Below are 9,590 nucleotides of genomic sequence, written 5' to 3' on the forward strand. Positions count from 1 at the left end.
AGTACTCCCACTGTCCTAAAATAATTTGATCAACTTTTTCTAGATACGAAATTATATATACACATTCTAATTATAGATACATATGTATCTAAAAAAAGTTAAGCAAATTATTTTAGAAAAAAAGACCTATATATTTTGGTAGCTAACTATTATACATGTTGGCTATAAAGCTAGCTACATATGGCATGACAATAACCTATACCTAGCAGTTGGCTCTATTGTTGTTTAACTTGCTGCAACTTAACCGACCTAGTTTTCTTGATCGATCGTAGAGTTGATAAGTACTCCCTCCATCCACAAATAAGTGTACGTTAAGATATGTCTTAAGTTAAATTTAATTAACTTTGACCAACTTTCTAGGAAAAAGTAACAATATTTATGACATAAAATTAATATGGCTAGATTCATATTGACATGTAGTTTAATAATATAGTAGTTTGATATCTCATATGTTGCTATTTTTGTGTAAAATTTTAGTCAAATTAAAAAAAATTAACTTTCAAAAAAAGAAAAACGTACACTCATTCACGGACGGAGTGAGCACGTGTCTTACTTGGGAATGTAGCTAGCTCAACTTCCCTTAATTCCACCGGCCCTCAATTAGCGAGAGTGCTTAACTGTGTTGTAGTTTTGTCAAACCTGTAAAGGAAGACAATTGCTTGCGCTCTTTGGCATCTGTGAAATCATGGTAGAAACCCTGGACGAGGTTTCATGCAAGGGCACAACATGAAAACAGGGCAATCTTGCATTATTGAGAACAAGCAAGTGCGTGTATGCTTGCCCCATCTCACAGCGATCCACGATACCCACCTGGAGTTCGCTTGTAGGCTGAAAAACACGACCCCGTGCGCTCGTTTGTGAAACGGAAAAGCCGAACCCTACCTATCCTGCTCGTTCCTCCTCTTCCCCTCCCGAAGAGAGGCTCAAGCCGCGTCCAGCACACCTCGGCGGCGGCGCAATCAGGCTCCTCCTCCTCCTCCTCCTCCTCCTCCTCCTCCCTAGCACTCTTCCTCCTTGCCCCCATCTGTGATTTCCCCCAGGGCGTCCTTCCCTGCAGCCCTCCCTAACCCTAGATCGACCAGGCCGCCGCCATCTCATCTCCTCTTCCCACTGATGGCGGGAGTAGCAGTGAAGACCGTTGCTCTGCCCAGCGACTTTGGACGGAAGAAAGTAGGCCGCGTCGGGTGTGGATGTATTCACCGATGGGATGGGCGAGGCTGCATCATGGTATGTTTTCTTCTATTGTTTCCTCATCCTATTTACATCTTCATCTTCCATGCCTCCCCTCGACGTGCTCATATTTTTGGTATCTTCATCCTCAGGTCATGGACAATCTCCCTTCTTACCCCCACCAAAATTTCGTTTATCTTTGAGCAGGCCAGAAATATGGTATTATTCTTTGCATTCTAGATTTTCTTTTAATATCCTGCTTGACGAAATCATTGTATGATTTTATTTTTGTTGTAGCTCTATGTGATTGAAATGTATACCGGCTTAGACTCAATTTAGATTGTTAATCTTTTGGCAGTAGAGAAACCAAGATGCATATATTCTTGGGCAAGCTGACGTTATTAGCTTTCATATATTTATTTACTGAGATTTTACTCTTAAAACTCAATACCAGATTTGCATAAAAGGATAATTTCTTATGGTTCAGGATAAAATATTATTTGCTACTTGGCATAGCTGCATAGGTATACTCTGATTCAAGTATATATATACCTTAAAGGTCTGATTCAAATAGAGGTCCCCAGTTTGATTTTTTGGTTTGCCCTGTGTTAATAATTATGTTGTTTTGCATCAGGTTTTTCTTTCTATGTAAGACACCAGTTTTAATGATGAGATCCGAGTTATTTGGTCAAATGGAATTCTTTTCGGCTGAAGGATATTCGTCACTACTTAACAGTAGATTGATCCTGCTTAAATTGCCTATCTAAATTGGCTTTCACATGTACTGCAGCAGCATCATAGGAATTAGTCAACCAAGGTATTTAACCTATTCCCCTTACGTATAGTGGATTTTGTGGTTCTGCATTTGATCAACGGCCTTTGATAAGATTTGTTCTTAAGAGTATTTCTTGCTGGCCTTTTTTGTTTGAGGGTATGAAAACTTGTGCATACTTTGAATAAGGAATTTGATATATAATGCTCCTTGTTCCCATGGGGAATTAGGAATTTTGATATTGAGAACAAGCAAGTGCGTATGTGCTTATTCACTACACCAGAGCGCTCCACGATAGCGAGCTGGCGTGTGCGGGCTGGCGACAAGAAACACTCCCGAGCCGTCCGATCTTGAACGAGCCCCGTGTCAATCCCGACCGTTCGGTTGTCAAAGGATTGAACAAAACCCCACCCCCGACTGGAACCCTAGCTACTCGCCTGCTTGCGACTTCACGCCCTTCACCTCCTCCTCTCAGCCGCCGCCGCCTCGCTTGGCCACCATGTCCTCACCGGCACGCATCACGTCTCTCTCGCGGCGACTCCAGTTAGCCAACTCTCCATCAAGTAGCAGCCTCTCCGGCCTTCGTAGCGTGCCCCCCTTGAATAGGCCTTCTTCTTAGCGCGCCACTCCTCCACTAGATAGATGTAATCGCGGCTGTTGGAGGAGAGCATGTTGGTGGTGGTGGAGACCAGAGAAAGCGGCACGCCCGGATGGAAGAGCATAGCCTTGCCTCTACGCTCGTCAACGAGCGGGGAGAAGATGGACAGGTTCCTTATTATCCATGGCGGCGTGCTCCAGGATGTCCGATTGTGGTCTGCATCACTCAGACGGGATGTTGTGCAGCAGCTACTACCAGCGGATGACGAGCTATCTCCTCCGGGGAGCCACAAGATGTAGGTATCGACAAAGGAAAATCTGTTGAGCACCATATGGCCACCACTCTCTTGCCTAGATTTCAATTGCTTTCGATTAACCAGTAGAAGATTATTTGGCGCCCTGTGTGATCTGACTAGCTTTCCTTGTTTTCCCACTTTTAGTTTTCCCTCTATTTTTTTCGAGAATGAGTTGTTCCTCTCTCTGGATTCTTGATTTTTTGTTGCAATTTTTTAGGTTGATGGAGTCCAACACATCCTTGAAATTACTCAAAGCAAGGTACGGGTAATTTTCACTGTTATCTTGTTCAAATGTTCAGTGCTTATTTTAGTTTATTGTATTTTCATTGGGATTGTATCATGTTTCCAAAATTTCCTGAATCCAATGCTTGTGAATTTAATCTGTACTTTCCTCCTGGCATTTTCCATGGAAAGAAGTTTTCCTTTCACCCGTCCAGTGGCATGCTTTAGCTCTTGGTTTGTTGGCATCTACCAGGGCACTGGCACCATGGTGCATACTTCTTTGTATTTTTTCCGTATTTAGGAATAGTGAAGTATTGACTGTACTATTTCATCACTGACCAAATGGATTGTCAAGTAAGTTGAACTTGAAGGAACTTCTTTATGAATCAATATCCTAGCATGTAGTTTAGCTGAACAATAAATTGGTGATAAGCAAGTAAAAGATGTTCAATTTGAAAATTAACTTGAGATCATATTTCCATGCATGTTCTTAGAAAACACTTTAAATTAACATTCTTTATCAGATATATTCTACATATTGTTTATATAGGCTGGTGGTTAGTTGGCAATTCTCGGGAAACTATCAGGTGGCTACAGATCACCTCAGATGCTAAAATTGTGTTGTTTTGAATAATTTAGGATGATTACAGATTTGCTGAGGCTATTACAAATCATATATTTTCTCAGGTTGATGCAGGTTAGTCACGTACACTTGCTGCTTGAAGTTTTAGCAGTCCGCAATCTGGTGCTGAGAGAGTGGACATCTATATCCTAACTGAAAGGTGAGCCGGAAAAGTTATCTGGTCATAAGTTTTACTTAAATGATCTTCTATATTTCTTTTTATTGTAAAATGTAGGCTTGGTTGGTCATTGGTAAGGAAGGTGGGACCATTAAGGCTCTAAAAGCTAAGCCCGGGGCTGGCATACAGGTTAGTGTTATGACTATATGCACGCATGCTTCTTGTTCACATCAAAATGAAATTTGTTGATTACGCAACATATACCTTAAGGTGATCTTTCCACAGAAATAAAAGCTGGAATCAAATAGAGGTTGCAAGAACAATGATCGTGGAACTCACTATATTGGCTAGGTTAAGTTTTGGGGGATTTTTTGGTGATATTTCATTGTTTGCTGCTCGTAAAGTTGCGCCTGTCTTGTTTTAGGATTGTGCTTGCTGCCTGGAACCATGTTTGCAGTTTCTTTGATTCAATCTTTTACTTCAGGTGAAGCCATGTGGTATACATCTGTGTGTCTCGCTTATGGGATAAGTTGGTTTTATTTTCTATAATATAAGGGGATCCAAAATATAGTCAAGCTCCAATTTCAGCTATATTTACCAAAGCAACATAAATCTGCCTTGTTGGCATTCTTCGTTCTTTCAAATCCAAGTGCTATATTTTTGCCAGAAGAAACATTAGACAACTTAGAACTACACAAGAGGGAAATAAACTTTTTCCATGCTTTACAAACAACACACATGGCTCGTCTCTTTTGGCGAGCGAGTCAGGTCATTTCTTTTGCTGTTATGTCATCTTAGCCGTTGCAGCTCATTGTGGCACGTTTTAATATTGTCGAGTTAACTGAATCTATACGGTTTTAATATTATTCAGGGTCTAATGTGTTTCTCTAAAATTATCTGGATTGACTGTAGTATGGCTATATAGGCCCAAGGCAATATCAGGGCCCTAATTTCTGCTCCAACTTATGCTGAAGGCACCCAAACATGATCAACTAAAATGGATTTAGTGGTCTTAGTTTATCTTTGCTGGGGCAGATTGTTTTCTTCTATCGTTTAAATTCTATGGTATTATGTGTTGACTTGTACTTCATAGTCTGCAGTTTGGGTCTTTCAATGAAGAGTAGCGTATCCACTTCAGTTTTGCTTCCTATTTAGCTCTGCATTTACCGTCATAAATATGTGTTACAGTAGCCTCATGCTTTTTTACAACATACTTATATGTGAAAGTTTGGCTTCGAAGCTCAGGCAGTGTTCTTTTTTCTGCAGAGAAAAGTGCATCACATGTCCTGATTTCTTTAAAGAACTATTTGGTTATTTTGTCACAAGGAATTATTTGTTTATTTTGATTACGTTCGTTTCATGAAGAGCAAAAGGCTGCAGACCAGAAAGAAAGGTAAGTGCAGTTCTGTTTAATGACTTTTTGCTGTCGAAGTTATGTTTACATGGTTATTCTCTGGTTCTTGACTGTCTTCCTCCTTTGGTGTGGTGTACTATGCTAATCAAGGCGTTTCTGCTGTCTTTGTAGGAGTTCTGTCGTTTTGGATCCATATGAGTGCTCCTCTGCATTGTCACTTCTTTTGCTTCATTATGAATTGAGCTGTTGACCGGCCGCACTGGCCATACGTAATCTACAGTTCAGAACACCTTCTTTAGTGTGTGCCAATCTAGGGCATATTAGTCCCAAGCAATTACATCCTATAGTACCGTGCTATTTACAAGGATTAGGAAAGAGCTATGAGTCATTGTATTCAATTTGCCTGAAACAAGCCTCCTTCTTTGTAAAACTAAAATATAGATGCCTTTAAATCGCTATGTTTATAGCCAACTACCTGGTTCTGTCTGGCATTGACCTACCTTTTTGGATGCACTGTTAATAAAAAAGTTCATCAACATAACCAACAAATTAGGATAAGAACTTTACCTGAAGATTGCGTGTTTTCGTCGTCGATTGGACAGCCACTGTACAGCGAGGTGACAACTTACAAGACATGTGAAGTGTTCATACATCCTACTTTTTCTTATAGCAGTGTGTGTAACAAAGTAAAGATGGAAGCAAAGTAAACATCATCGATTTCAATTTCAGTTGACAATATACTTGCTTTGTGAAAAAAGTTTACCCACCTATTAATAATCATCCACCGAAGTTCCAACAATGCAAAAAAGTATGTGGGAAATTAAGGCAACATCTGTGCAACGAGGGAAGTAATTGGATTGCACAGGACCGGTGAGGAGGCGCCCCATGGGGCGCCCCAACCACTATTATACGCCAAGTGCGCATGTCCATGACCAATTGACCATGCTCCAGTTCACAAACTCAAATACTAGGAGCAAATGGGGGGCGAGAGTACAATACTCCTCTCAGTTGGCTCCAGAAATGTGCAAGAGGGCACGGGCATCGTCAACGCTCGTCCTGGCTGCAACTTGGACTAGTTGCTGCTGGCTGACAAATCACGTATCTCTGACCAACCAGATTAGGTAACCGCTGAACTAATTAGGCAAAACCGCCAAGCACACCACGAGAGGCATGCGTGCACGAGGGGCACATGCTGGATTAAACTAGCTCGCCTTGATCCCACAGGAAACACCAGGACCGGCGGACCAGAAGCTCTTCGGCTGGATCCGCTGCCGAACGCGAGCCAGAAACAAAAAGCGAGCGCACGCGGCCACTCAGGTCTCAGGCGACACACGCACGCACGTATAAGTCGGGACGTGTTGCATTGCATGCGAGCACTTTAAGCAAGTTTTATCCTGTGTGTTGCTGCGAAAATATGATAATAATATTGCAAGAGTTGCTTCAACGCTGCATATGTTTCCATGGGGTGCTCCAAAATGCTGCATGCATGCGTTGACATTTTCATGGAGATTTGCTGCCATGGATGGGGATTAGCGGCCACAAATGAGGCGGATCCCAGAATCTTCCTATGAACAAGAAGGAATCCTCGTTCGGAAAACGAAAACTGAAACAAGATGGGATGGTCGGTGCCTATGTGTACATCCTATGTGTACAAACTTCATTCTTTTTTACGAATTTCCAATGTACAAACTCAAATAGTACTTGGTGCTCAAGTGTGGCGATACAATACTCCTCTTGGTTGGCTCTAGAAATGTGCTAGAGGGCACGGGCATCGTCAAGGTCCAAGAGTCGCGCGGAAAGGCATACCTTGGTGCTCAAGTGTGGCGATACAATACTCCTCTTGGTTCTTTAAGTAACTGCTGGACCATATGTAAGGCAACCACCACGCACACTACGAGGCATGCACGCGAGGGTCGCATATGCCCCGATTTCACAGGCCACACGACCGGACAGGTCAAGACCTCCTCTCGGCTGGATCCCCCCGCTCGGCCACGCGCCACCAAAAAAAAAGAACACGAGCCACAAAGAAAAAGCTATAGCTAACGCACGCGACCACTCATGCGGGTTTTTTTTTTTCCTTACCTAAGATGCATTTGTACATAAGTTGGGTCGTGTTGCATGCGGGAATTTTAGTAAGTTTTTGGTCCCGTGATTGGACGACTTAGCGACCTAGCTACGTCCATCGCCTATCAGCTTTGTCTCTAAAAAAAATCAAGGTAGACGGAGGACCTAGCTACCGGGTTCTGGAAAATTGTGAAGTGTAAGCCGCATGATGGTCGATCTCGTGTCGATCGGCACATGGCCACAATGACCCGTCAACTGAAATATGGAAACCAACAACCGGATGAATCGGTAGGAATGAACTTTCAGACACACCAATATACCATATAGAATGTTAATCAGCCAACCCAAATAAAAAATAGGAAAGAAGTCATTTTTTTTCGAGAACCCGTTGAAGCTGACAAGAAACGCCATAGAATGGCTACAACCCCACACATGCCTTTCGGCTTACAATGCACTCCTACAATAATGACAAACTCGCCTTGCCCAACTTCAACCCAAGAATGACGAGAAGGCGGAGAAGGCGGGACACAGACTCTCTAGACCACGTCACAGCCAACGCCGCCCAACAATCACCACACAACACGACCAACAAGCAAAGTTGCCCAGAGCAACGGACCACTACATGCGCCTAGAAGATGAAGCGAGGAAAGAAGTCATCAAAATGGCAATTGCAGGGATGAGACGCATATGGCTAGAACAAAACACACGAACTTTGATTGCAAGGCATCGCCAGCGGCCTATCGCGAGGAGTAGCCATGGAGCTATGAGCGGGCGGCGAGGCTGCATGTAAAACCATTTGCTTTATCTTAGTGAAAAATGGACAACATTTGTTTTCGATGCTTGAAAAAAAAACATGATAGTAATTATGGATTGGAGGGAGTGGATTTTTCTGATAGACTTCAACTTAGGGGATGAGAAAATTGTGGTAATTGGCCCCTCTACAATCAAATCCAAGAGACAATGGAGCATCTCATGTAAAAATGTAGATTTACCAAGCGAATATGGAGAGAGATCCTTTCTTGGTGTGGCATCCAAGAGAGAACTATGGAGTCTTGGGATGACGAGACTTCTGTTGATGTGTGGTGGACAAATATCGCATTGGCAAGAGGGCAATATAGGAAAGCAATGGCATCCCTCATCATGCTTATCTCTTGGTAAATTTGGAAGGAACACAATGCTAGAGTTTTCCACCACCACCAATTTACCGTGAACACGGTCATCGCCAACATCAAGGATGAGGCTCGTGCTTGGTGCTTGGCTGGCGCAAAGTATTTGAACTATTTAATACTGGAGAGTAGGCTTTCGATAAATGTTTTGCCTCGTTTCAAAAAAAGGAACTTAACACTATTTGTTTTCTAGGGAGCCTTATGCAAATTCTGACCAATGTAGTACTCCCTCCATACCAGTTTATTAGGTAATACGTATTTTGAGATGAAACTTTGATCCTTAATTTGGTTAATAAAATATAAAATATATTTTACAAGAATTATACTAGTGTAAACTTCTTTTAAATATGAATTTAATGGTATTTCGTCCATTCCTAAAAAGGTTGGAAACTTTTTCTAGAAATGGATAAATCTATAGCTAAAACATGTCTATATACCTCCGTATCTAGACAAAGTTGAGAAGCTTTTTTTTAAACGGAGGGAGTATAATTTTTATGGCATATATCTCATATTTTTATTGGCCAAAATAAAAGTTAAAGTTTCTCGAAGTGTGTATTACCATAATAGAATAATTATCCTAACGTTGTATTTATTGTTGTTGTTATTATTGTTGCTGCTATTGATGTGTACTCCCTCCATGCAGAAATGTAAGATGGTTTAGGTCTTTATAGGTTCACTCACTTTTGTTTGCACCTAGTCTATTTTTAGTGTGTAGGTTCACTCTATTTAGTTTGTATTTTTTTGCGAACAACACCTTGACATTAAGAGAATCATCGAACAGTACAAAGAACCTCAACAAACAGAAAAATTACAACCAAATCCTTGAGATGTCCTTCGTCTTCATCCTCCAGACCGTGTCGAAGGCGCGTCGTCGGTGCCGCTCCTCCCTGAGTCGGCCTGACGTTGTTGGATGCAGAGGGGAAGTCGCCGAATGGGTCAAGAAGACCACATCCATCCCAGAGATGAGGAAGAAGGAATAACCGTCGATGAAGCTCCATGACGATCCGAAGACCCCCTCCCCCCAGCCAAATGAGGTCTGAAAGGACGAGAAGTCGCCTAGAGGGGGGTGAATAGGCGTTTTAAAAACTCCTACGGATTTGGCTTGTAAGAATGTGGAATTAAACTAACATTTATTTTACAAGCACAAATCCTAATTATGCTAGGATCAACTAAGTGCAATAACAACAACTAGAGCTAAGCAAGATAGGC

The 9,590-nt window shown here is 42.0% G+C and overlaps 1 long non-coding RNA gene across 8 annotated transcripts; it reads left to right on the forward strand.

Moving 5' to 3' along the window:
* The first annotated feature begins 888 nt into the window (after nucleotides 1–888).
* Nucleotides 889–5,642, forward strand: LOC124706170. 8 transcript variants are annotated; one of them, XR_007004332.1, is made up of 8 exons: nucleotides 889–1,227; nucleotides 1,323–1,389; nucleotides 1,805–1,987; nucleotides 3,053–3,094; nucleotides 3,745–3,839; nucleotides 3,915–3,986; nucleotides 4,083–5,190; nucleotides 5,323–5,642. It is a non-coding gene; the product is annotated as an uncharacterized LOC124706170 (long non-coding RNA). The 8 variants fall into 8 exon arrangements; XR_007004329.1 differs by having other exon boundaries at nucleotides 894–1,227; nucleotides 5,064–5,190; XR_007004333.1 differs by having other exon boundaries at nucleotides 3,582–3,839; nucleotides 3,915–5,190.
* The last annotated feature ends 3,948 nt before the right edge of the window (nucleotides 5,643–9,590 follow it).

The sequence above is a fragment of the Lolium rigidum genome, chromosome 4, assembly GCF_022539505.1.
Source record: "Lolium rigidum isolate FL_2022 chromosome 4, APGP_CSIRO_Lrig_0.1, whole genome shotgun sequence".
Classification (NCBI taxonomy): Eukaryota; Viridiplantae; Streptophyta; class Magnoliopsida; order Poales; family Poaceae; genus Lolium; species Lolium rigidum.